The following is a 27,971-nucleotide window of genomic DNA, read 5'->3' as shown; positions in this document are numbered from 1 at the left end:
CCAGCGACCATAGAGACAAAGATCAAGCAGTGATTGGGGAAAAAAACACAATTTTATTTAAAAAAAAAATAAATAAATAACTTTTACGAACCGATGAGGGGGACATGTTATGGACCTGGGCAATGTGGAGCTGGGAGGATTGGCTATGGGTGGACGAAGAAGGGGTTCCAGGGGAAGGGTAACTAAACTTGTGGGGTCTGGGAGGTCAAGGATGGAAGTAGATACATTAGGAGTGGAAGCATGGGACGGGAGAGACACATTGGAAGGGAGAGAAAAACTGGAAAACACAGACACATTGGGAGGTGAGGGTGGAGGTAGCACTACACTTCTGCCACGAGTCCTTTTGCCTTTCTGGCCAGTTTTATGCATCAGCTTCCTTTTTTTGTGTCTCCTTGGGAGAGTGGGAGTGGTGGGGTCAGCAGGTCTTTCACAATGTGGACACAGACTGATGGTGGCGGTGGGCAGTTGTGTAAAGTCTGTTGGCGGCCTAGTGCTGGTGGCAGGGGTCAGCCGTGCAGATTCTGTTGGCAGCCTAGTGCTGGAGGCGGGGGTCAGCCGTGCTGAATCAGTAGGCGGCCCAGTGCTGGTAACGGTGGACTGCCGTGAAGGAGCAGGACTCGGTATAGTGGTGGTGGAGTGGCTTGTAGCAGCACCCGGCATGATGGTGGTGTAGTGGTGTGCGGCAGGACTGGGCATGGTGGTGGCCGTACAGTGGTATGCAGCAGAACTCGGTATAGAGGTTAAGTGTGTAATTGGTGGCACAGGTGGAAATACCACCTGTGCCTGGTGGTAGTACCGAGTCTGCTGCATAGCCTGAACATAAGCAGCATTGCAGGCCTGCATCACATTGAGCTGGAGATCAGGCATAAGGTGTTCCGACATGCCCCACTCGATCTGATTAAAAATATGGGTGTGCTGGTCTCTGGAGGTCGGCTTCCAGACGGTTAAGGCTATGTGCACACGTAGAATGGTCCTCTGCGGATTTTTCCGCAGCGGATTTGATAAATCTGCAGGGCAAAAACGCTGCATTTTTGCTTCAGATTTATCGTGGATTTATCGCGGATTTACCGCAGGTTTTGTGCGGATTCCACTGCGGTTTTGCACCTGCGGTTTTCTATTGGAGCAGGTGTAAAACCGCTGCGGAATCCGCAGAAAGAATTGACATGCTGCGGAATGTATACCGCTGCGTTTCCGCACATTTTTTTACGCAGCATGGGCACAGCGTTTTCTATTTCCCATAGGTTTACATTGTAATGTAAACTCATGGGAAACTGCAGCGGACCCACAGCTGTGGAAACGCTGCGGATCCGCAGCAAAATCCGCAGCGTGTGCACATACCCTTAGGCGTTGGTTGAAATCCTGGAAAAGTGTGTTAATATGGGTCAGACCACTTTCCAGTCTATCTCCCAGCACCTTTAAGCCATTCTGGAAGACCGAGCTCAAGTGAATAAACTCGGGCATGAGTGACCTGTCCGAGGCCTTCTGCCGATGGCGGGAAGAGCCCAAAAAAAAAGAGGCAGAGGACTGGGACAGGGGAATACCTGAAGGACCAGCTGCCTGTTCTCCAGCCTGTGACGCCGACCCAATTGCTGCTTCACTGGTGGATGGCTGGGACTGGTCCGTGTCTGTTCGATGAGGGACCGCTCCAGAGGAAGATCCAGGTTCGAGGGTGCTGCTATAGGTTCTGTGAAAAGAAAAGAAAAACAAGTTCACACAGGGCGTTTTTTTTCTGCGTTTTTTATGCTAATTTTCAGCCTATGAGATTTCAGAAATATCATGCACACACATTGTTGTTTTGTGTGATCAGTATTTTGTGCTTAGCTGTGTTTTTTGGACATAGAGCATGTCACTTCTTTCAGCGTTTTTGCTGCGTTTTTTCACCCATTGACTTGAATGGGTGTTGAAAAAAACGCAGGTAAAACGCAGGTATCATTATTTGCTGCTGAAAATCCAGGGACATTGGCAGAGACAAAGAGAAAAAAAGAACACACCAAAAAAATGCACCAAATACGCCACAAAAAACGCACCAAAAACGCACCTAAACCTGCGTTTTTGACACAGCTTCTTTCCTGCCAAGAAGATCAGGTTTTGCTGCAGAAAAAAAAGTAGCAAAAACGCCCTGTGTGAACTTACCCTAAAAGCGCCAACTCCTGTGGAATAGAAAAATTCAGATTAGGGAATATAACACAATGGAATACAACACAAAAATACTTACGTTCTCTGAGCAAGGACAGGCCTCGGGAAAGACAGCACCCGGTGGTACTTGTATTTCCCGAGCCTTACTGCAGCACCACTGCAAACTTGGATCTCCTGTCTCAGGTCCTTGTTGAAACGATCCTTCTTCGAACGCCAACGGGTTTTGAGTTTGATCACTGTGAATATGGAAAAAAAATGTTAAACAATGCACTTTAGGCCGGGATCCCACAACCGTGTGTGATGCGACAAACTTGCAGGAGTTTATCGCATCACACACGGTTGTGTGATTCCGGCCTTCAGGTTTACTGCCGCATCAGACCACACTGCAATACTTATGAAAAGCCTTTCTGATACGTGGCGTTGTCCCAGTCATTTATCAGCACTTGGGCCACCTCATTCCACAGCCGCCAAATCACCACAGCGTCCGATTGCTGCTGCTGACGGGTTTCCCACAACGGAACTCGCTCCTGCACCAGGGTGATGAGGAGGTCATTATCAATGAATTCCTCCCGTTGTGGCACCTAGAAATGAAAGAAAAAAATTTACAAAGATAAAACACTAGGGCAGAGACACACTGCCGTATTTCTTGTGCGAGACATGTGCACTGTGGAATATAGACGACCGCCAAGCAAGCAAATACCAGGGAAATCCCAGTGCGCATGCGCACCCATGGCGACCATTATCTAGAAGCACACAGGAGGCTGCCATGAAGCAGATTTATTTTTATGAAGTGTTGGATCGATGTCCGTAAAGTCATGATGCACTTTTGACCAGTCACTGGAAAGCAACAAAAAACGATAGAAATGTGAAATCTGCGCCAAATAAAAGAACTCTCCCAGTTTCATACCTATTCAGTGCAGTTCGATGTGGGCTCCATTTGTTGCCCTGCACACATCCAAACGATAGCAAAAGCTTGTGGTTGCATGATGTCACAGACCTGGCAGTGTATTGATCAGAGTTCAATTTTATCAGGGGTTAATCTGACTGGGGGCTCAGCAACAGCTTAAATGAGTTTGTGTTGTTTGATTGGTTCTTGTAATCTTTGCTCATGAACAGGTCTGATATGATTGGACCAGAGAAAAGCCGCCAAAATGTAAACTATAAAAGTGCACCATGACTTTACGGACACACTGTATGTATAAGGGACATGAGGTATATATAAATATTGACATTAATAGTGCAGTAATTAATTGACACTAATGAGTCTAACATAAGTGTTCAAATATATGGGGAACTAACTGTGATCTGCAATAAAGTGCGGAGAAGTGATAAAATTAAAAAAAGGAGAGGGGGAGATAAATATTAAAGAAAAAAGACAACAAGTGTGATGTCATAACACATGACAAGAACAATGAGTGATATAAAAGGAAAATACATGTTATAAGAAACAAGTAAGCGCCCAAAAAAGGCAAAAAATATATAAAAAACATATTAAAAAGTGCATGTCAAGTCCAGAACATACACAACTCCTTTATAGGTTCAGCTCCAAGGGTTCCAGTAGAAAAACTTCACCAGTGTGTTAATTTTCCAGTGATCCATAGCATCCCAGGCCTCATTAACCCATTCATGACCGGAGCTTTTTTCGTTTCTGCGTTTTTGTTTTTCGCTCCCCTCCTGCCCAGAGCCATAACTTTTTCATTTTTCCGTCAATATGTCCATGTGAGGGCTTGTTTTTTGCAGCATGAGTTGTACTTTTGAACAACACCATTGGTTTTACCATGTCGTGTACAACAAAATGGCAAAAAATTCCAAGTGAGGTGAAATTGCAAAAAAAGTGCAATCCCACACTTGTTTTTTTGTTTGGCTTTTTTGCTAGGTTCACTAAATGCTAAAACTGACCTGCCATTATGAGTCTTCAGGTCATTACGAGTTCATAGACACCAAACATGTCAAGGTTCTTTTTTATCTAAGTGGTGAAAAAAAAATCCAAACTTTGCTGAAAAAAAATGCTCCATTTTCCGATACCCGTATTGTCTCCATTTTTCGTGATCTTGGGTTGGGTGAGGGCTTATTTTTTGCGCGCTGAGCTGACGTTTTTAATGATACCATTTTGGTACAGATAGTTCTTTTGATCGCCTGTTATGGCATTTTAAGACAATGTTGCGGCGACCAAAAAAACGTAATTTTGGCGTTTTTACTTTTTTCCAGGAGACCTCGAGTTGCCATGCTGACACACCGGTGACCCGTGATTACGTGACACGGGTCACCGGTGTGCGTATTTCCGGCACGATTGCCGGAAGCGCCATTTAAATGCCGCTGTCAGCGTTTGACAATGACATTTAACTAGTTAATAGCCACGAGTGGATCGCGATTCCACCCACGGCTATTGCGGGCACATGTCAGCTGTTCAAAACAGCTGACATGTCCCAGGAGCGATGTGGGCTCACCGCCGGAGCCCACATCAAAGGGAGAGTATCTGACATCGGTGTACTATTACGCCCGATGTCAGAAAGGGTTTAAATTAAGTTAAAAGAGTGTGTGTATAAATATACAATATACATAATAGTAGTGTGTACGTCCTAAAAGGTTTAATGGCAAACCATTCGAAACGTGAAAAGCTAAAGAAACCACTAGACATGGGCCTGAGAAGAATGGTAATGGGACAAGGATAGTCAAGTAAAACACCTTTATTAAACAATGGATGGAACCTCAGGATGATTCCAATCCAGTACGCCCGGACTTTAGCCGTATTCATGAGAAAACCATAGACAATAAGACATATCCTAGAAAAGGGATCTCCTTAACAGAGAACATACATTTCTCTGGTTTGACAAATAATTTATTGTCTCTGAGTATCTGTAAGACCTGCCTGACATATACCTGATATGACTCAAGGTCAGGTTAATAAATTAATATGTCATCAAGATACATTACAACAAATCTACCTACCAGGTGACTAAAAGATGTCATTTATGAAGTGCTGAAAGACAGCGGGAGCATTTGTCAACCCAAGTGGCTTCACAAGGTTCTTATAATGTCCCTCAGGCATACTGAAAGCTGTTTTCCATCATACTCCTCCCTGAGATCCAGTTTAGAAAACCATTTTGCTCCTACAATCTGATTAAAGAAGTCCAGGATGAGAGGGAGCAGATACGCATCCCGGACCGTGATCTGATTGAATTCACGGACATCTAGGCAGGGGCATAACCCCGTCTTACTTCTTTACAAAGAAAAACCCTGCAGCAATGGGGGATGAGGATGGTCTGATATGACCCTTTGCTAAACTCTCCGCGATATAGTCCTTCATGGCCTGCCCCTTTGGACCAGAGATATTAAATATCAACACTGCCAGACATTTCAGAATGCAAAAAATGGTTAAAGGATGATGGTGGTTTATTCTCCGCGTTTCGAAGTCATATATGGCTTCTTCAGGAAATACCACAAAGACAGAGTCTGCTATGTGGGTGGTGACAACTCCGAGCTTCCTTTAAAAGGTCACCTGATGCATCAGCTGACTGTTGGTTATATAGGTCCTCTTGGAGACCAACCAAGCTGGAGTCAGGAGCTTGCTGGGTTCAGTGGTGCTTCAGCTGAATTCTGTAATTTGGTGCCTTACTCTGCTGTTCGGTGCATTTCAGCCAAGAAAAGCTAAGTGTTGTTTTGTGTTTCCTTTTCCCCATGTTTGTCTTACCTTACCTTGTGTTGTACTAGTGCAGCGGTGGGACCAGTGCTCTCACCTGCCAGTTCCCTACTTAGGGATAAGAGCAGGGCAAGTGAGAGACTAGGTATCCTATTCGGCGGCGGGTTGAAAGAACCCGTATAGGGACGCTAGTAAGAGCAAGTCACATCCTCAGGTGAGTGCAGAAGGTGTCCATTCCCCGTTCCCTACAGACAGGGCCCACCGTTGTTAAAGTGTCCCCGGTGTATCCTTGTGTTTCACCGTTTTGTGACCGACCACTCGTCGGGTCATGCTAGGACAGTCACTTCGCAACAGGACCGCCCCCGGGTGAGTATAACATAACTTATTTTTCTTCACTTGCAGATCAGACCGGGGGCTTATCTACAGCATTACAGAATGCTGTATAAGCCCTGAAAGGCAGTGGCCGCATCTTATAGCGGCAAAATCTGCTGACAGGTTCCCTTTAAGAGAGCTTTCGATGAGTAGATGCATTGATTGGAAGAGGCAAGGCATAGAGTAACAATCTTTACTGATCACAAAAATGTACTGTATTTTGAGGCCGCTAAGTGTTTGAATACTAGATAGGGCTGGTGGGCCCTCTTTTTCACTCGGTTTGTTTTCCCTGTGATATATCTCCCTGGTACTAAGAGTGTTAAGGCTGATGCTTTATCACACAGTTTTGTTCTGGAGTTGAAGTACTTAAATCCAGTAAACATTCTTAGTGAAGAGGTGGTGGTGGGTGCTTTGGAAATTGATCTCAGAAACGGCATTGTGGAAGCTCAGATTGGTGCACCGGAGGGCTTGTGACCCGGCAAGCTTTTTCTGCCGTCCTCACTTTGCACTGATCTTCTTAATGAAGTGCATGACTCTGTGTTGGACAGACATCCTGATTCCTTCACCACCTGGAGAGCTGTTTACAGGTCATTTTGGTGGCAGAGTGCTTGAAAGGATGCTGATGAGTATGTCCATAAGTTCAGAGTTTGTGCCAAGTCAAAATCCTCTTGTCAGGCCCCAGCAGGGTTTCTTTTGCCTAATGAGGTTCCGTATCTGCCTTTGACTCATTTGTCCATGGATTTCATAATTAATTTGCCCATTTCTGGTGGTAATACTGTAGTATGAGTGGTGGTGGACTGTTTCAGTAAGATCGAGAGAAAATAACGCACACTATGGCGCTCGCCACCAGGGAGACAGGAGGAGTGGGCAGTGGAGTGGAATAGAATGAAAAGACCCCCCTAGCTGCTGGAACCACACAGGATCTGTGCCTATCCTGGGATTGAAATGTAGGTACTAAATAATCGCAATGCGAATACAGTGGCCCGCGCTCAGGGGTGTGTGTATTATAGTAAAAGATTGTAGGCGGCTAACACAAGTATACAATGAATGATACTTGGATCGCTACAATGGTATACAATATATGGTGCTTAAATCACTAATTAAATGCTTAGACCTGCTGTAGAAAGCATATGAGTCAATATGTCATAAATGTATTTATGCCCGTATCGGCTATGTAGAAGTTGCTTACTGTGATTGCTGCGCTGTTCCAGTGTCCTGAGTAGACCCCGGCCTGGAGTCCGCTGTGAGATAAGATGCGGCGTCTGTGCAGGGCGGGGGGGGGGGGGGTTTGGTGGAGAAGGAATCGGCAGCTGTAGCGGTACCTGGGAGCCCCGGCCGAGGCGTCCCTGGTAACCGCGAGGAGAAAAAATGGCCGCTAGCGCCGGCTCGCTGGTGCCTGCAGAGTGACGTCACTATGGTACGGAGCGGCGCTGGAGCCAAAAAGGTGGCGACAAACCAACGCGTTTCGAAGGTGCTCGGCCTTCTTCGTCAGGGTTACCGCAAGTCGATCCCTAGGCTCCTTTTATGCGCTGCAGATAAGAAAGAACCCCGCCCTCGGTCCGCCTCCTCATAAAAATATCTCTGACAGCTAGAGTGTGTTCATAGAATAATGCTCAGGACAACTAAAGTGTGTACACGGGATGATGCGAAGGGCAAGGCTCGGTGTATATATGTATACCTATATATGCCTGTGCATATTTATTTATATTTAATGCATCTGGGGTATGGCTGGTACAGAACCATATTAAAACTTTTGCAACCACCTCGATAAGTGGGTACTATTAAAAAACTACTTTATTAGAAATACATACTAAAAACGAATAACTCCTTTTGCAAAAACATGACGCTCGGGTACTTGTAAAAACTCGCTGTTAAAACTAGCTTTTTTAAAAACAAGAAGAAGCAGCTTGCTCAAAGTAAAATATATATACCTATATAGATATGTAAGGGAGGGTACTGCTGTGGCTATGCGAGGGCAACTGCGACTGGGGTATATCCCTATTATAGGGCTGGGATGAGGTGATGACTCGTAAATATAATGTATATCCTTAATACAGGGATGAATGGGGATGAACCACGTGAATACCCTCGCACTTATAAGTGAATAAAAGAGGGGGGGGGGGGGGGTTTATTAAGGAGGGGATTAAAAGCAAAAAGGATAAAAAACTGGTGTAGGGGTAGGTGAACCGCTGTAAGGGGATAATTCCCCTGAGCTAGAATTTGTAAAAAATTTGTAGGTATACATATATACACCGAGCCTTGCCCTTCGCATCATCCCGTGTACACACTTTAGTTGTCCTGAGCATTATTCTATGAACACACTCTAGCTGTCAGAGATATTTTTATGAGGAGGCGGACCGAGGGCGGGGTTCTTTCTTATCTGCAGCGCATAAAAGGAGCCTAGGGATCGACTTGCGGTAACCCTGACGAAGAAGGCCGAGCACCTTCGAAACGCGTTGGTTTGTCGCCACCTTTTTGGCTCCAGCGCCGCTCCGTACCATAGTGACGTCACTCTGCAGGCACCAGCGAGCCGGCGCTAGCGGCCATTTTTTCTCCTCGCGGTTACCAGGGACGCCTCGGCCGGGGCTCCCAGGTACCGCTACAGCTGCCGATTCCTTCTCCACCAAACCCCCCCCCCCCCCGCCCTGCACAGACGCCGCATCTTATCTCACAGCGGACTCCAGGCCGGGGTCTACTCAGGACACTGGAACAGCGCAGCAATCACAGTAAGCAACTTCTACATAGCCGATACGGGCATAAATACATTTATGACATATTGACTCATATGCTTTCTACAGCAGGTCTAAGCATTTAATTAGTGATTTAAGCACCATATATTGTATACCATTGTAGCGATCCAAGTATCATTCATTGTATACTTGTGTTAGCCGCCTACAATCTTTTACTATAATACACACACCCCTGAGCGCGGGCCACTGTATTCGCATTGCGATTATTTAGTACCTATGTTTCAGTAAGATGGTTCTCTTGGTTCCTATACTAAAATTGCCTATGGCTAAGAGTTTAGCTACATTGTTTATCTTTCACATCATTAAGTTACATGGTGTTCCTAAAACCAGTATTTCTGATAGAGGGGTTCAGTTTATGGCTAGCTTTTGGAGTAGTTTTGCTCCAGATTAGGAATTAAGATTTTGTTCTCCTCAGGTTATCATCCTAAAACTAATGGTCAGTCAGAGAGAATGAAACAAGAATTAGAACAATACTTAAGATGTTTTGTTTCATCTAATCAAGATGACTGGGTGGATTTTCTTCCTCTGACTTAAGGTACCTTCACAATGAACAACTTAACAACGATATCGCTAGCGATCCGTGACGTTGCAGCGTCCTGGATAGCGATATCGTTGTGTAGCGATCAGGATCCTGCTGTGACATCGTTGGTCAGAGCTAGAAGGCCAGCACCTTATTTCGTCGCTGGATCTCCCGCTGACATCGTTGAATCGGCGTGTGTGACACCGATTCAGCGATGTGTTCACTGGTAACCAGGGTAAACATCGGGTTACTAAGCGCAGGGCCACGCTTAGTAACCCGATGTTTACCCTGGTTACCAGTGTAAATGTAAAAAAAACCAAACACTAAATACTTACATTCCGATGTCTGTCGTGTCCCCCGGCGTTCTGCTTCCCTGCACTGTGTCAGCGCAGGCCGACCGTAAAGCAGAGCACAGCGGTGACGTCACAGCTCTGCTTTAGGGCCGGCGCTTACAGTGCAGGGAAGCAGAACGCCGGGGGACGCGACAGACATCGGAATGTAAGTATGTAGTGTTTATTTTTTTTTTACATTTACACTGGTAACCAGGGTAAACATCGGGTTACTAAGCGTGTTTACCCTGGTTACCCGGGGACTTCGGCATCGTTGGTCGCTGGAGAGCTGTGTGACAGCTCTCCAGCGACCACACAGCGACGCTGCAGCGATCGGCATCGCTGTCTAGATCGCTGCAGCGTCGCTAAATGTGACGGTACCTTTAGATTGCTCTCAATAACCGCACCTCTACTGCTACCAGTACCTCACCTTTTCTTTTGCTGTGAGAATTTTTATTCAGTTTTTTTCTTACATTTTTACGGTTTGGAGTCTGCAGTTTCAGAGGAGGAAAAATATTCTTCTCGTTTGATTAAAGAAGTTGTCCACTACTATAACTTTTTTTTTTTTCATAAATCTTGCTATTATGTGCCACTGAAAACATCTACTGTGTTTATTTTAGCAATATTACCTTTTATCATGCTGTAGCAGTACATCTTTAGTGCTGGATCCAGCTCTCATGACAACTTCCTTTCTCCTGAGTTATTGTGCTCTAATACTACAAGTTCCATGATGCATTGCACTCGCCTGTAACTCTGCACCTGGCACACCCACTCCAAAACACACCCCAACCCCTCCCTCCTCTATCTTCAAAAAGATTTGTGATGTCATTTCTGTCCAACCTCCTCTTTTACATTTGTCCAACCCACACTCCATTACACACAGATAGATGGATAGATACATAGATAACAAATAGATAGATGAATACATACAGATATATCTATATATCTATGTCTATTTCTATATATATGTCCATATCCATGTTTCTAAACTCCTTTCACCCCTGGAGCTTTTTTTCTTTATCGCTCCCCTTCTTTCCAGAGCCATAATTTTTCCGTCAATATGGCCATGTGAGGGCTTATTTTTTTGCGGGACAAGTTCTACTTTTGAACGACACCATGGGTTTTACCATGTCGTGTAACAGAAAATGTGAAAAAAAATCAAAGTGCAATGAAATTGCAAATAAAGTGCAATCCCACACTTGTTTTTTGCTAGGTTCACTAAATGCTAAGGCTGTGTGCACACGTTGCAGATTTGATTGCAGATCCGCAGGGTTTTTTGCTGCACAGAATTGCATAAAATCCGCAGTGTAGTGCCCAACCAATGTAAGTCTATGGGAGCCGCAGACTTGTGGTGCACATGCTGCGGAAAAAGCCGCACCGAAACGCAGCTTTTTTTTCTTGCAGCATGTCACTTTTGTGCGGAACTGCAGCGTTTCTGCACCCATAGACTTGCATTGAGTTGGGCACATCCGCAGCAAAACCGCAGATGTAAAAAAGATGTGCAGTTTTGCTGCGGATGTGGGTCCGAGAAACGCTGCAGTTCGGGAGGAGGGAAGTGTGTGGGCGGAAAGTGGGCAGTGACTGTGTGCGTGTATGTGTGTGCTGGGTCTGCGGGCTGTTCGGATGTGTGCAGGACTGTTCGTGTGTGTGCGGGGCTGTTCGGGTGTGTGCGGGACTGTTCGGGTGTGTGCGGGACTGTTCGGGTGTGTGTGGGGCTTTTCGGGTGTGTGTGGGGCTTTTCGGGTGGGTGCCTGGCTGTTCGGGTGTGTGCGGGGCTATGCGGGGGGTCTTTTGGGGTGTGTGTGCAGGCATCATCCGATGGGACTACAAGTACGCAGCATCCAATCTGCAGCTCATTCGGATGTAATCTGGACAGTGGACACGCACCCTACGCTATCCATACATCTATCAATAGATATATCTATCCAGATATATCTATAGATAGATATAGGAAAAGATGTATGCATCTATAGATCTATCTATATGTAGATCTGTCTATCCATTTCATCTATCATCTATCTGTCTATCTGTGTGTGTAATGGAGTGTGGGTTGGACAAATATAAAAGAGGAGGTTGGACAATAATGACATCACAAATCTTTTTTTTTTTTGTTCAATAATACATCTTTATTTAGCTTTCAAAAATGCACCAAAACGCATAAAAACCGCGCAAAAACCGCATCAAAAGCGAATTAAAAATGCATCAAAACAGCGCAAAAAACTGCATAAAAAAGCATCAAAACTGCACCAAAACCTGCATCAAAACCGCACCAAAATTGCATCAACACTGCACCAAAAACTGCATCAAAACCGCGCAAAAACCACACCAAAAACTGCATCAAAAACGGCATCAAAACCGCACCAAAAACTGCATCAAAACCGCACCAAAATTGCATCAACACTGCACCAAAACCGCACCAAAAACTGCATCAAAACTGCACCAAAAACTGCATCAAAGCCGTGCAAAAACCACACCAAAAAATGCATCAAAAACGCATCAAAACTGCAACAAAAACGGCATCAAAACCGCACCAAAAACTGCATCAAAACCGCACCAAAACTGCAGTAGGTTTTGATGCAGTTTTTGGTGCAGTTTTGATGATTTTTTTGGTGGTTTTGATGCTGTTTTTGGTGCAGTTTTTGCGTGGTTTTGATGCAGTTTTTGGAAATAAATTAACGGAAAATGTGCATGATTTGAATGGAAACATGCATGAAAAAACGGATTCGGAGGCCGGATTCATCATTTCACATCTCAGTTTCATACGCTTTTTGCCGGATCTGTCGCTGTGCGTTTTTTTGCCGGACAGAAAAAACGTTCCTCTGTATGTGTTTTCCGTCCGGCAGAAACAGCTTTTTTGACTGATCTGGCAAAAAACGGATGAAACGTGTGGCCATCAGGCGCAATCCGGCGCTAATACAACTCTATGAGAAAAAAACGGATCCGGCTGAAAAAAATGGATCCGTTTTTTACAAAACTCGCCGGATTGTGCCTGACGGCAAAAACCTGATGTGTGAAAGCAGCCAGATATATGGATAGATACATCTATGTATCTATAGATATATCTATATATATATATCTATATATATATATATATATATATATCTATATATATATATATATATATATATATATATATCTGTAGATAGATATATCCATAGATATATAATAGAGAGGCCGATGTTTCTAAGGCTTCTTTCACACTTGCGTTTTTAGCAATCCGTCGCAATCTGTCTTATTGGGAAAAAAACGGATCCTGCAAATGTGCTCGCAGGATGCGTTTTTTTACCCATAGACTTGTACTAGCGACGGATGGCCACACGTCGCATCCGTCGTGCAACGGATCCGTCGTGTTTTGGCTGACCGTTGGCACGAAAAAACGTTCAAGTGAACGTTTTTTTGTCCGTCGCGTCCGCCATTTTCTACCGCGCATGCGCGGCCAAAACTCTGCCCCCTCCTCCCCGGACTTCAGAATGGGCAGCGGATGCGTTGAAACACTGCATCCGCTGCCCACGTCGTGCAAATTTCACAATGTGCGTCGCTACGTCGGCCCGATGCATAGCGACGGACCCGTACCGACGCAAGTATGAAAGAGGCCTTAATGAGCGTTGAATTTAATTTAAAAAAACGGAAAAAAACGGCGTGGGCTCCCGCGCAATTTTCTGTGCCAGAGGGGGAAAGCCGACGGTCGGGGGCCAATATTTGTAGCCTGCTATGAATATCAGCCCACAGCTCTCTGCGCAGCCTTTACTGGCTATTAAAATAGGGGGACCCCAAAACAATGACGTGGGGTCCCCCTATATTTTATATCCAGAAAGGCTACGCAGACAGCTGTGGGCTGATCTTCATAGCCTAGGGAGGGGCCATGGATATTGGTCCCCCCCCCCCCCCCGGCTACAAATACCAGTCCGCAGCTGCCCCAGAAATGGCGCATCTGTAAGATGTAACTTAGCCCCTCTCTTCCCACTCCCACGTAGCAGTGGGATATGGGGTAATAAGGGGTTAATGTCACCTTGCTGTTGTAAGGTGACATTAAGCCGGGTTAATAACGGAGAGGCGTCAATAAGGCGCCTATCCATTATTAATCCAATACTAATAAAGGGTTAATAAAACACACACACATTAGGAAAAAAGTATTTTAATATTCTTCATTTAACCATACTTACCATACTTCAGTGCCTGCAAAAAAACGTAAAATAATATACCGTATACTACCTTTCCGTCGTAGTCCAATTAATAACGAGTGTCCCACGACGATCTCCCCTATAGAACAGTGACATCGGGTGATGTCACTGCTCTATAGGACCCTCAGTGACACACTGACAGGAGACAATGGCTCCTGCAGTGCATCACTGAGAGGTTACCTTAGGACAAAGTCTCACTTCATGGCAATTGCTGCCTGGGAAAATTTCTCAAACAGCAATGGCATAAAGTGAGACTAGGGACTATTTTCTCTTAGGGGCGTAGGAATACATTGTGAGGAATACATTGTGGAAGGATACCTTCCATCATTGTATTCCTGGAGCCCCTGGAGAGCGGTCGCATTAACTGATGCTCCTGCTCTCCACGGGAGATCGTCGAGGGACACTCGTTTTAATTGGATTTCTGCGGATCAGGGAGTATAGTGTTTGTTTATTATTTTAATATTTTTTACAGATGACACTGGCTTCGGGGATCAAAGTGACAAGTGATGGTGAGTATGTACTCTATGTTATATGTACTGTATGTCTGTTCGTACTGTATGTGGCATGTTGCCTGTCACATGTTGCATGTCGTTGCATGGTGCATGTCATCGCATGTTGTATGTCATCGCATGGTGCATGTCACATGTTGCATGTCATTGCATGCTGCATGTCATAGCATGTTGCATGTCATCGCATGTTGCATGTCGTCGCATGGTACATGTCGCCGCATGGTGCATGTCGCCGCATGGTGCATGTCGTCGCATGGTGCATGTTGTCGCATGTTGCATATCGTCGCATGTCGTTGCACGTCATGTTGTATGTCATCGCATGGTGCATGTCGTCGCATGGTGCATGTCGTATGTCATGTTGCATGTCGTCGCATGGTGCATGTCATCGCATGGTACATGTCGCCGCATGTGGTCGCATGGTGCATGTCGTCGCATGGTGCATGTCATATGTTGCATGTCGTTGCATGTGGTCGCATGGTGCATGTCATATGTTGCATGTCGTCGCATGTTGCATGTCATATGTTGCACGTCATATGTTGCATGTCATTTTATGGTGCATTTCGTCGCATGGTGCATGTCGTTGCATGTCGTCCCATGGTGCATGTTGTCACATGTCGCATGTCATCGCATGGTGCATGTCGTCGCATGGTGCATATCGCATGGTGCATGTCGTCGCATGTTGTCACGTCGCATATCATTGCATGTCGTATGTCATGTTGTCACATGTTACATGTCATATGGTGTGTGTATGTAGTGTATATGTGTGTTTTTTTTACATTCAACACATTAGCCGGATGATGGGACTACTACTGTCCCATCATTGGCTAATGTGTCACTTACTGTCACTGTAGCAGGCAGAGCCCGATGGGACTTGTAGTCCCATCGGACGAAGCCTGCACAGAGACACCCCCGCCGCCGCCACCACCACCACCACTGCACAGCCCCGCAGCAGACCCCAGCACGGCCAGCAGACCCCAGCACCGCCTGCACACCCCCGCACATACCGGCGCCGGCCCGCACATACAGGCGCCGGCCCGCACATACAGGCGCCGGCCCGCACATACAGGCGCCAGCCCGCACAATCATCCCTGCCTAGCCCCGCCCGCACAATCATCCCTGCCTAGCCCCGCCCGCCCCCAGCACAGCCCCGCAGGCAGCCCCCAGCGCCGCCCACAGCCCAGTCACTCTTGATGAGTGACTGCTGACTGTGAGCCTGGGGTCACGCCTGCTCATGACGTCACGTCAATTTTCAGAGTCTGGAAATTGACGTGACGTCGGTGGAAATAAGCGGCGGCTGCAGCCTGGGGGTCACGTGACCCGGACTCAGCCGCCACATAGCGCCGCTCACAGGCGAAAACGGCAACGGAAGATATTTACACAATTCATCAGGGGCCCCGGGGAGATACATTGGGGGGTTAACTGAAAGTAGTGGACAACCCCTTTAAGTTCTGGAGAGAAGGTCTTTTGATAATTTGGAAGCAGATCAAGAGAACTGCGAACCGCAGACGTAGGAGGGCCAATGTCTTTAAAGTGGGAGATTTTGTTTGGCTATCTTCAAAAAATATTTGTTTCTATTTGGAAATTTACTCCTAAATTTGTTGATCCATATAACGTAAGTAATATCATTAATCCTGTGATGGTCAAGCTCCAACTATCTGTTGCGTGGAGGATTAATAATTCCTTCCATTCCTCTCGTCTTAAAAAGTTTGAGGGGATGCCGGGTCCTCAGGACATCATTGACGTTGACTTGGAGGAGGACAAGGAGTATAAGGTGGAAAGAGTTTTGGGTTGCAGATATGTCAGATGCCGACTGCAATATCTCGTTAAATGGAAGGGTTTCGGTCTGAAGGATAATTCCTGGGTTGAAGCAAAAGATTTGCATACGGATCGCCTAGTGAGGGAGTTAAGTCAGTGGCATCAGCAATTAGGGATCTCAGTGGGTCCAGTGGCTGCTCATAGAAGGGGGGGGGGTACTGCCATGCCTTTGGGTACGAACCCTTGATCCTGTGCTTTAGGGTCAGTTTCTCTGTCCAACGAGCCACAGCAGACACACCTTTTTATCAGGGTGTTTAGATTCTGTTATCCTTGCTTCACTCTTTTTGAGGTAACGTGTTTTTATTTACTCATTTATACTTTCCCCCTGCTGGTATTTCCTGCTGGTGATAGTATAATTTGGATATCTAGCTATACTGCTGTAGTTTATGCTAGTCAGTAAAAGACCAGCTAGGGTGTGATGCTAGTCACTTCTCACAGCCAAGGCGTGAGTCAGAGTGGTCAGGGTATCCAAGGTCAGAAGCCAGGAGGGTATGTCCTAAACAGAAGGAAGAGACAAAAGCGTAGTCAGGTAACGATCCAAGGTCAGAGTACCGTGAGGATTACGGTTCAGAGCTGAAGGGGTTTAACGGGCGGATGGTCAGAACGAAGATCAAGGTCAGGCAACAGTTCAAGCATACAGAACTCAAGGCACAGGAAAGCACAACCTCACAGGCTTAATGTACGTCTGGCAGAGTTCTGGGAGACACAGCTCAGTTATGAAGAATGGCAATTAACTGGAACAATGAACACATGGAGACAGCTGACGCCTCACAGTCTGAGATTGGATAGCTGAGCTGTCAATCAACACATTGACAGCTCGGCACACCCCTGTGCCTGATTGGAGGGCCAAGCTGTCAAAGTACCAATAGCTTCAGCACACTCCTATACCAGATTGGACAGCTGAGCTGTCAGTAACTGCATCCCAGACAGACTGAGGGGTGGAACCGTGACATAGGGTTTATCTCTTTGCTGTTTATGTTCTTTACACAACACCTGTTTTCTGTTTCTTTTTAGGTAATAGGCGGTATATTATCTAACAGTACATACTTAATCCTTTATTTCATAATTTGCATTTTTTTTTTACTCATTCTGGAATCTCCTTCTGTTTCAGCACACTTTCCGTCTGCAGGCAATTTACACTATGCTCTGCCCTCCGGTTCTTAATGAGGAACGTGAAGCGCTCAACGACCTTGCAGGCAGCATAGATCCAAGTTGCCATCATCTAGTCTTTGGTTAGGGCTATCTCAGCTCATGCAGAAACCGCAGGCAATTTACACTATGCTCTGCCCTCCGGTTCTTAATGAGGAACGTGAAGCGCTCAACGACCTTGCAGAAAGCATAGATCCAAGTTGCCATCATCTAGTCTTTGGTTAGGGCTATCTCAGCTCATGCAGAAACCGCTAGGGCCCGTGGGATCAGGATCTTTAGTCTGTACAGGAACTAGAAGGGTCAATTGCATTTTTAGTCTGTTACCTACATTCCCGAGTGAGTTGCTACACTTTTATAACACTGGCCACATTCTGACTAGACATATTCAGTCTCGCTCAATTCATTTTCCACGCATGTCTAGTTGACATGTGACTGCATGTATGCAAATCGCATGCTTGTGATTTTGTGACCTCCCACTCTCACTGCTGGCACCAGAGAATCCTGACAGCAGTGAGCACTTGTGAGAATTCAGAAGTCTGCAGACACATAGAATGACTGCAGACTCATCAAAAACCTGGACAACCCATTTAACGTTTCTAACTTAAATAAAAACATAGTAATCCTAAATTGGTCATACATCACTACACTTTATTAACATAGTCATGTATCACATAATCTTACAAGTTATGGATTGTTACATGTGTACAAGATCAAAACCAATAGCAGCACCCCTCTCTCCTCATACTGTGTCTGCATACATTGCCTTCCTTGCTCCTCATACTGGGTCCGCACCCATCCCCCACTCACCGTACTGTCTGCACCCATCCTCCCCATTTTTTGTCCACATACATTCCCCCCTCATACTGTGTCTGCAACCATCCCCCACTTACAATACTGTGTCCCCCTCATGCTGTTTCCTCATACTTGCTCCCTCATCTTATCCCTTGTCCCCCCAACCCCCCCCCCCTTACAATAAATCTTTGGTGTCTTCAGCTCCATCCACTGGAGCACTTACCACCAATATTGTTGGTGCTTCTGCCACGCTGGCGAGTGACATCAGCAGGGTGATCACATGACCTGATTACATGCTGAAATCACTCTCACCGGGCAGTCAAGGCTTCAATTGTACAATTGATCACTGGGAATTGGCGCACTGAACTTTCTCTGAGTTGGCTGTCAGCTTGACAGCCGGCTCAGAGAACTGCTGACTCCCAGTCAGGGGGGTGACAAAATGCAGTCGCCGGGGAGACACCTTGGACCTCCGCATAACGCAGCCTGAAGGCGCCCATCTGCCGACTGAGCCCAGGACACATGCCCTGCCTGCGCTCCCATATATGCCTCTGGATGCATGTTTAAAACAAATTCAATATGTAAAATGCACAAAGTATTAATGGAGCTGGATGAGAGCAGTTCACTTTCTTGTTGTCTCACTGATTTCAAAATTCTTCCTCCATTCAGATACAGTTAGGGGTAGCGGTCGTTTCCTGCGGGCGCCACCTAGTCAGGGGCTCAGGGCAACCGCTCCCTCTTCCCCCTCCCCGTTGCTACACTAATAGGGTTCAATATTGTGGCAGGGATTCAGGACTGCAAACAGTCCATGGGATCTTTATTTTTTTTTATATAGCACTAACATATTCCGCAGCGCTTTACAGTTTGCACACATTATTATCGCTGTCCCCAATGAGGCTCACAATCTAAATTCCCTATCAGTATGTCTTTGGAATAGAGTAGAGGTGTCAGACTCATTTTCACCGAGGGTCACATCAGCATTATGGTTGCCTTCAAAGGGCCAATTGTAATTCTAAGGGCTCATGCAGACATCTGTGCAACACGGTAGGAGCACAGGCGACAATGAATGAACTGGCTATGGGCAGGGCCAGTTTTAGGCAAAGTGGGGTCCTGGGCAAAAGGTTAAAATGGGGCCCCAAAATGCTAACATATTGCCCATCATACAGAAACATTTTGGTTGTATTTAAATGTGCAGCATTCAAGCTGTTAAAGGGAACCTGTCACCCCCAAAATCAAAGGTAAGCTCAGCCCTCCAGCATCAGGGGATTATCTACAGCATTCTGTAATGCTGTAGATAAGCCCCCGATGTATCCTGAAAGATGAGAAAAAGAGGTTAGATTATACTCACCCCCTGTTGAGGGCAGAGCAAAGTACTGCAATGCACAGGTGCTGGGCCTCTCTGACATACAAGAAGAGGACGTCATCGTAAGAAGATGGGAGTCCCCGGACCAGACCACGACGCCCATCGGACCAGAACCAGACCGGGACCGCCCCTGAGTGAGTATAATATAACCTGTTTTTCCTTACCCTTCAGGATACATCGGGGGCTTATCTACAGCATTCCAGAATGCTGTAGATAAGCCCCTGATGCCGGTGGGCTTAGCTCACCTTCGATTTTGGGGGTGACAGGTTCCCTTTAAACAGCTGTCGGGTTAGGCTCAGGAGTCCGGCCTAAGTATGGGGTCCATACTCTAATGGTGATACACTACACAGATGTCGGAATTCGGCCCAAGATGGAAGTAGCAGCTTGTTGTAAATGACTAATACTCCAAATCCAGTGCTGCTTCCACAACGCCACAGTATTGTGGGTGACTGCATGTATGTGTGACCCCCAGGGCCGGACTGGCAATTCTGGCAAATGCCAGAAAGGCCTGTCTGGTCTTGGGCCACTTTGGATGCTACATTGTTATCAGGATATGCATCCTCAAGATGCCCACTGTTTGCAGTTGTGACACAGCACAAAATTGCTGGCTTCATCACTTACGCCAGCATGCCACGGGCATCCCTTTTGTTTGCGACCTGCTGAGGCTGGAACCAACAGGGTAACATGAAAAACTGTAAAGGTTGCACCATGAATTACCAAGAATGATAACTCTAGAACATTGAAACTGCATTACTGCCATAGAAAATGGGACAAAAAGAAAAAAAAAAGCGCTATAGTGTATATGTGAATTTTTCCTCTGAAAAATTGGTGAGAAAAATACAGTAAAAAAAAAGGTACTTAGCGCATAGATTGGCCAATATATGTGAGCCCAATTGCCACGTCAAGGCGTCCTTCATAGTTGGGTCCCTGTCCTCACTCATATGTCACCTCTCTTGGGCAAAGAAGCCTACAATTTATGGTGCAGGAATGGACCTGCTAACTACTTAAAATCACCTGTGGCTGATAGGAGTGCTAGTGCACATGTCCAAAAAGGGTTTGATACAAATAGAGAAAAAGACCAGTACATTCAATCTAGTGTGAACAGGTGCCAACCAAAAAGGCATATAACTTGAAAAACTATAAAGGTTGCACCATGATTTACCAAGAACAATTACTCTAGAACATTGAAACTGCATTACTGCCATAAAAATGGGGGAAAAGGAAAAAAAAAGTGCTATGTAGTGTATACATGAACTATTTATCTGCAAAATTGCTATGAAAAGTACAGTAAAAAAGGTTCTTAGCTCATAGATCGGCCAATATACAGTATGTGAGCCCAACTGCCATGTCAAGGTGTCCTTTAAAGGTGGATCCCTGTGCTGATATGTCACCTCTCCTGGGCAAAAAAGCAAAATCTCTAATGGGGCCCCCAATTATTGCAAGTCTTTAACCCCTTCCCGACCTTTGACGCATACGCTGCGTCATGAAAGTCTGTGCCAATCCGACCTATGACGCAGCGTATGCGTCATGGAATGATCGCGTCCCTGCAGATCGGGTGAAAGGGTTAACTCCGATTTTACCCGATCTGCAGAGACAGGGGGAGTGGTGCTTCAGCCCAGGGGGGGTGGCTTCACCCCCCCGTGGCTACGATCGCTCTGATTGGCTGTTGAAAGTGAAACTGCCAATCAGAGCGATTTGTAATATTTCACCTAAAAAACTGGTGAAATATTACAATCCAGCCATGGCCGATGCTGCAATATCATCGGCCATGGCTGGAAATACTCAAGTGACCCCCCCCACACCCACCGATCGCCCCCCCAGTCCTCCGTTATGGGGTCCGGTCCCCTCCGTCCGCCTGCCGGCTCCCCCGTCCTCCTGTCCGCTCCCTCCTTGCTCAGATCCACCCCCCCCTGTGCTCCGATCACCCCCCCTGTGCTCAGATCCACCCCCCCACCACCCCTTCATACTTACCGATCCTCCCGGTGTCCGGCCGTCTCCTCGCTGGGCGCCGCCATCTTGGAAAATGGCGGGCGCATGCTCAGTGCGCCCGCCGAATCTGCCAGTCGGCAGATTCCTTACAAGTACATTTTGATCGCTGTGGTAGGTTCTATCACAGCGATCAAAATAAAAAAAATAATAAATAACACCCCCCCCTTTATCACCCCCATAGGTAGGGACAATAATAAAATAAAGAAAATTTTTTTTTTCTTTTTCCACTAGGGTTAGGGTTAGAACTAGGGTTAGAACTAGGGGTAGAGTTAGGGTTACGGGTAGGGTTAGGGGTAGGGTTATGGCATGTGCACACAGAGCGGATCGGCCGCGGATCCGCAGCGGATCGGCCGCGTATCCGCAGCGGATCGGCAGCGGATACGCAGCGGATCGGCCGCGGATCGGCAGCGGATCGGCCGCGGATCCGCAGCGGATCGGCCGCGGATCGGCAGCGGATCGGCCGCGGATCCGCAGCGGATCGGCCGCGGATCCGCAGCGGATCGGCCGCGGATCGGCAGCGGATCGGCCGCGGATCCGCAGCGGATCGGCCGCGGATCCGCAGCGGATCGGCCGCGGATCCGCAGCGGATCGGCCGCGGATCCGCAGCGGATCGGCCGCGGATCCGCAGCGGATTGGCCGCGGATCCGCAGCGGATTGGCCGCGGATCCGCAGCGGATTGGCCGCTGCGAATTCGAAGCAGTTTTCCATCAAGTTTACAGTACCATGTACACCTAAGGAAAACCAAATCCGCTGTGCCCATGGTGCGGAAAATTCCGTGCAGAAACGCTGCGTTGTATTTTCCGCAGCATGTCAATTCTTTGTGCGGATTCCGCAGCGTTTTACACCTGTTCCTCAATAGGAATCCGCAGGTGAAATCCGCACAAAAAAACACTGGAAATCTGCTGTAAATCCGCAGGTAAAACGCAGTGCCTTTTACCTGCAGATTTTTCAAAAATCGTGCGGAAAAAATCTCACACGAATCCGCAACGTGGGCACACAGCCTTAGGGTTAGGGTTGGAATTAGAGTTAGGGTTGGAATTAGGGCTAGGGTTTGAAATAGGGTTAAGATTAGGCTTGTGGTTAGGGTTACGGATAGGGTTAGGGGTGTGTTGGGGTTACAGTTGTGGTTAGGGTTGGGATTAGGGTTACGGTTGGGATTAGGGTTAGGATTAGGGTTGGAATTAGGGTTACGGGTGTGTTGCGGTTAGGGTTGTGGTTAGGGGTGTGTTGGGGTTAGGGTTGTGATTAGGGTTATGGCTACAGTTGGGATTAGGATTAGGGGTGTGTTGGGGTTAGTGTTGAAGTTAGAATTGAGGGGTTTCCACTGTTTAGGCACATCAGGGGTCTCCAAACGCAACATGGCGCCACCATTGATTCCAGCCAATCTTGCGTTCAAAAAGTCAAATGGTGCTCCCGCCCTTCCAAGCCCCGACGTGCGCCCAAACAGTGGTTTACCCCCACATTTGGGGTACCAGCGTACTCAGGACAAACTGGGCAACAACTGTTGGGGTCCAATTTCTCCTGTTACCCTTGCAAAGATAAAAAATTACTTGCTAAAACATAATTTTTGAGGAAAGAACAATTATTTTTTATTTTCACGGCTCTGCGTTATAAACTTCTGTGAAGCACTTGGGGGTTGAAAGTGCTCACCACACATCTAGATAAGTTCCTTCGGGGGTCTAGTTTCCAAAATGGGGTCACTTGTGGGGGGTTTCTACTGTTTAGGCATATCAGGGGCTCTGCAAACGTAACATGATGCCCGCAGACCATTCCATCAAAGTCTGCATTCCAAAACGTCACCACTTCCCTTCCGAGCCCCGGCATGTGCCCAAACAGTGGTTTACCCCCACATATGGGGTATCAGCGTACTCAGGAGAAACTGGACAACAACTTTAGGGGTCCAATTTCTCCTGTTACTCTTGCAAAAATAAAAAATTCTGGGCTAAAAAAATATTTTTGAGGAAAGGAAACACATTTTTTATTTTCACGGCTCTGCGTTATAAACTTCTGTGAAGCACTTGGGGGTTCAAAGTGCTCACCACACATCTAGATAAGTTCCCTTGGGGGTCTAGTTTCCAAAATGGAGTCACTTGTGGGGAGTTCCTACTGTTTAGGCACATCAGGGGCTCTGCAAACGCAACCTGACGCCCGCAGAGCATTCCATCAAAGTCTGCATTTCAAAACGTCACTACTTCCCTTCCGAACCCCGACGTATGCCAAAACAATGGTTTACCCCCACATATGGGGTATCAGCGTACTCAGGAGAAACTGGACAACAACTTTTGGGGTCCAATTTCTCCTGTTACCCTTGGGAAAATAAAAAATTGTGGGCTAAAAAAATCATTTTTGAGAAAAGAAAAATTATTTTTTATTTTCATGGCTCTGCGTTATAAACTTCTGTGAAGCACTTGGGGGTTTAAAGTGCTCACCACACATCTAGATTAGTTCCTTGGGAGGTCTAGTTTCCAAAATGGGGTCACTTGTGCTGGAGCTCCAATGTTTAGGCACACAGGGGCTCTCCAAACGCGACATGGTGTCCGCTAATGATTGGAGCTAATTTTCCATTCAAAAAGCCAAATGGCGTGCCTTCCCTTCCGAGCCCTGCCGTGCGCCCAAACAGTGGTTTACCCCCACATATGGGGTATCATCGTACTCAGGACAAACTGGACAACAACATTTGGGGTCCAATTTCTCCTATTATCCTTGGGAAAATAAAAAATTCTGGGCTAAAAATAATTTTTGAGGAAAGAAAAATTATTTTTTTATTTTCACGGCTCTGCGTTATAAACTTCTGTGAAGCACCTGGGGGTTGTAAGTGCTCACTATGCATCTAGATAAGTTCCTTGGGGGGTCTAGTTTCCAAAATGGGGTCACTTGTAGGGGAGCTCCAATGTTTAGGCACACAGGGGCTCTCCAAACGCGACATGGTGTCCGCTAACGATTGGAGCTAATTTTCCATTCAAAAAGTCAAATGGCACGCCTCCCCTTCCGAGCCTTGCCGTGCACCCAAACAGTGGTTTACCCTCACATATGAGGTATCGGCATACTCAGGAAAAATTGCCCAACAAATTTTAGGATCCATTTTATCCTGTTGCCCATGTGAAAATGAAAGAATTGAGGCTAAAAGAAATTTTGTGTGAAAAAAAGTACTTTTTCATTTTTGCGGATCAATTTGTGAAGCACCTGGGGGTTTAAAGTGCTCACTATGCCTCTAGATGAGTTCCTTGGGGGGGTCTAGTTTCCAAAATGGGGTCACTTGTGGAGGAGCTCCAATGTTTAGGCACACAGGGGCTTTCCAAACGCGACATGGTGTCCGCTAACGATGGAGATAATTTTTCATTCAAAAAGTCAAATGGTGCTCCTTCCCTTCCGAGCCTTACCATGTGCCCAAACAGTGGTTTACCCCCACATGTGAGGTATTGGTGTACTCAGGAGAAATTGCCCAACAAAATTTAGGATCCATTTTATCCTGTTGCCCATGTGAAAATGAAAACATTGAGGCTAAAATAATTTTTTTGTGAAAAAAAAGTACTTTTTCATTTTTACGGATCAATTTGTGAAGCACCTGGGGGTTTAAAGTGCTCACTATGCTTCTAGATAAGTTCCTTGGGGGGTCTAGTTTCCAAAATGGGGTCACTTGTGGGGGAGCTCCAATGTTTAGGCACACGGGGGCTCTCCAAACGTGACATGGTGTCCGCTAAAGATTGGAGCCAATTTTTCATTCAAAAAGTCAAATGGCGCTCCTTCCCTTCCGAGCCCTGCCGTGCGCCCAAACAGTGGTTTACCCCCACATATGACGTATCAGCGTACTCAGGACAAATTGGACAACAACGACCGTGGTCCAGTTTCTCCTTTTACCGCTGGGAAAATAAAAAAATTGTTGCTAAAAGATCATTTTTGTGACTAAAAAGTTAAATGTTAATTTTTTACTTCCATGTTGCTTCTGCTGCTGTGAAACACCTGAAGGGTTAATAAACTTCTTGAATGTGGTTTTGAGCACCTTGAGGGGTGCAGTTTTTAGAATGGTGTCACTTTTGGGTATTTTCAGCCATATAGACCCCTCAAAGTGACTTCAAATGTGAGGTGGTCCCTAAAAAAAATGGTTTTGTAAATTTTGTAAAAATGAGAAATCACTGGTCAAATTTTAACCCTTATAACTTCCTAGCAAAAAAAAATGTTGTTTCCAAAATTGTGCTGATGTAAAGTAGACATGTGGGAAACGTTATTTATTAACTATTTTGTGTCACATAACTCTCTGGTTTAACAGAATAAAAATTCAAAATGTGAAAATTGCGAAATTTTCAAATTTTTTGCCAAATTTCCGTTTTTTTCACAAATAAACTCAGAAATTATCGACCTAAATTTACCACTAACATGAAGCCCAATATCTCACGAAAAAACAATCTCAGAATCGCTAGGATCCGTTGAAGCGTTCCGGAGTTATTACCTCATAAAGGGACACTGGTCAGAATTGCAAAAAACGGCAAGGTCATTAAGGCCAAAATAGGCTGGGTCATGAAGGGGTTAATATCATTAGTCTTTTTATATAGACAAAAGAGACATTTGGGCCCCCTAGGCTCCAGGGCCTGGTTGCGATTGCAACCCTTGCACCTACTGTAGTTTCACCCCTGATCATTTTTAGCATGTGATTCGCATACATGCAGTCAGGTGCTGACTAGATGTGCACGGGCTCGCTCAATACAGGAGAAATTAGCAAAGCCATGACGGCCCGCTCCCAATGCTGGAATCAGAGAATCTTCACAGTGAACGCTATGAGGATTCAGAAGTCTGAAGTTACATAGACTTTAACGTCAACCTCTTTAGCAATCGACATGGTGGTATTATAACTGTATAAGCAGGTAATATTTGGTTATAGTTTGTTGGTATTTGTCTAATATTGCAATATTATTATTTTGATATTAATCTTATATAGCAATATTATTGGTATTTTTAGAAATATTGGTCTTGTAATAAATCTTGATATCCTCCAGGCAGGGTAATATCTATATATATAATTGTCTAAGGGGTACTTCCGTCTTTCTGTCCGCAACTTCCGTAACGGAAATCCTGCGTCGCTGATGGGTCTCGCCAGCTGCCGGTCATGGCTGCCGCAACCAATCAGCGACGGCCACAGTCCGATTAGTCCCTCCCTACTCCCCTGCAGTCAGTGCTCGGCGCCCGCATACTCCCCTCCAGTTAGCACTCACACAGGGTTAATGTCAGCGGTAACGGACCGTGTTATTCCGCGGGTAACGCACTCCGTTATCGCTGCTATTAACCCTGTGTCCCCAACTTTTTACTATTGATGCTGCCTATGCAGCATCAATAGTAAAAAGATGTAATGTTAAAAATAATAAAAAAAAACCCCTGCTATTCTCACCCTCTGTAGTCCGCCCAGGCGTGCGCGGCTGCCGCCATCTTCCGTTCCCAGAAATGCATTACGAAATTACCCAGAAGACTTAGCGGTCTCGCGAGACCGTTAAGTCGTGGGTAATTTCGCAATGCATCCTGGGAACGGAAGATGGCAGCAGCCGCGCGCGCATCACCCGGCAGGTGAGTATATAACTATTTTTTATTTTAATTATTTTTTTTAAACAGGGATATAGTGCCCACACTGCTGTATACTACGTGGGCTGTTATATACCGCGTGGCTGCTATATACTACGTGGCCAGTGTTAGATACTGCATGGGCTGTTTTGTACTGCGTGGGCTGTGCTATATATTATGTGGCCAGTGTTATATACTGCGTGGCCTGTGTTATATACTGCGTGGCTGCTATATACTGCGTAGCCTGGGTTATATTGTACGTGGGCTGTGTTATATACTGCGTAGCCACTGTTATATATTGAGTGGCCTGTATTAACGCATCGGATATTCTACAATATGTATGTATATAGCAGCCACATAGTATATAGCACAGGCCACGTAGTATTTGTCTGCTATATACTACATGGCTCCTATATACTACGTGGCCTGTGCTATATACTATGTGGCTGCTATATACATACATATTCTAGAATACCCGAAGCGTTAGAATCGGGCCACCATCTAGTTAGTAATATTTCCCCATCTAGGGTTCGGGGGGGCAGGGGCAACATGGGCCTGTGTGATTTCAAATGCCAGGGTTGAATTTCAGTCCCAGTCCTACCTGGTGACCCCATACAACACATTCCTTGTGATACCGCCATGGTCTGCCATTATCACCCCACATATTGCTGCAGGCCCTGGATTTCAGCTTCTCAGAGAACATACCGGCTCATTGTCTTCATGGCTGGTATAATGAGGTGTGTCTCTGTCTCGCACCAGGCAGGACACTGCGCGCACTGGATGGCGCCTGCCAGTCACACAACTGAGCGGGAAACTCCACAGCAGCGCACACCTCCGTCACTACGTCACTCCACACATGGCGGGAACAGACCAAGGCAGGCT

General features: G+C 46.2%; 1 long non-coding RNA gene across 1 annotated transcript; it reads right to left on the bottom strand.

The window, feature by feature from the left end:
• Nucleotides 1-47: 47 nt before the first annotated feature.
• On the bottom strand, nt 48-27,959 carry LOC143775646 (uncharacterized). Its single transcript, XR_013215681.1, has 3 exons — nt 27,691-27,959; nt 2,216-2,717; nt 48-1,684 (listed from the first exon to the last, which is right to left on the bottom strand). It is a non-coding gene; the product is annotated as an uncharacterized LOC143775646 (long non-coding RNA).
• Between the last annotated feature and the right edge of the window lie 12 nt (nt 27,960-27,971).

This window comes from Ranitomeya variabilis, chromosome 5, assembly GCF_051348905.1.
Source record: "Ranitomeya variabilis isolate aRanVar5 chromosome 5, aRanVar5.hap1, whole genome shotgun sequence".
NCBI lineage: Eukaryota > Metazoa > Chordata > Amphibia > Anura > Dendrobatidae > Ranitomeya > Ranitomeya variabilis.
The sequence above is the reverse complement of the archived record's forward strand: the minus strand, read 5'-3'. Positions and strand labels throughout refer to the sequence as shown.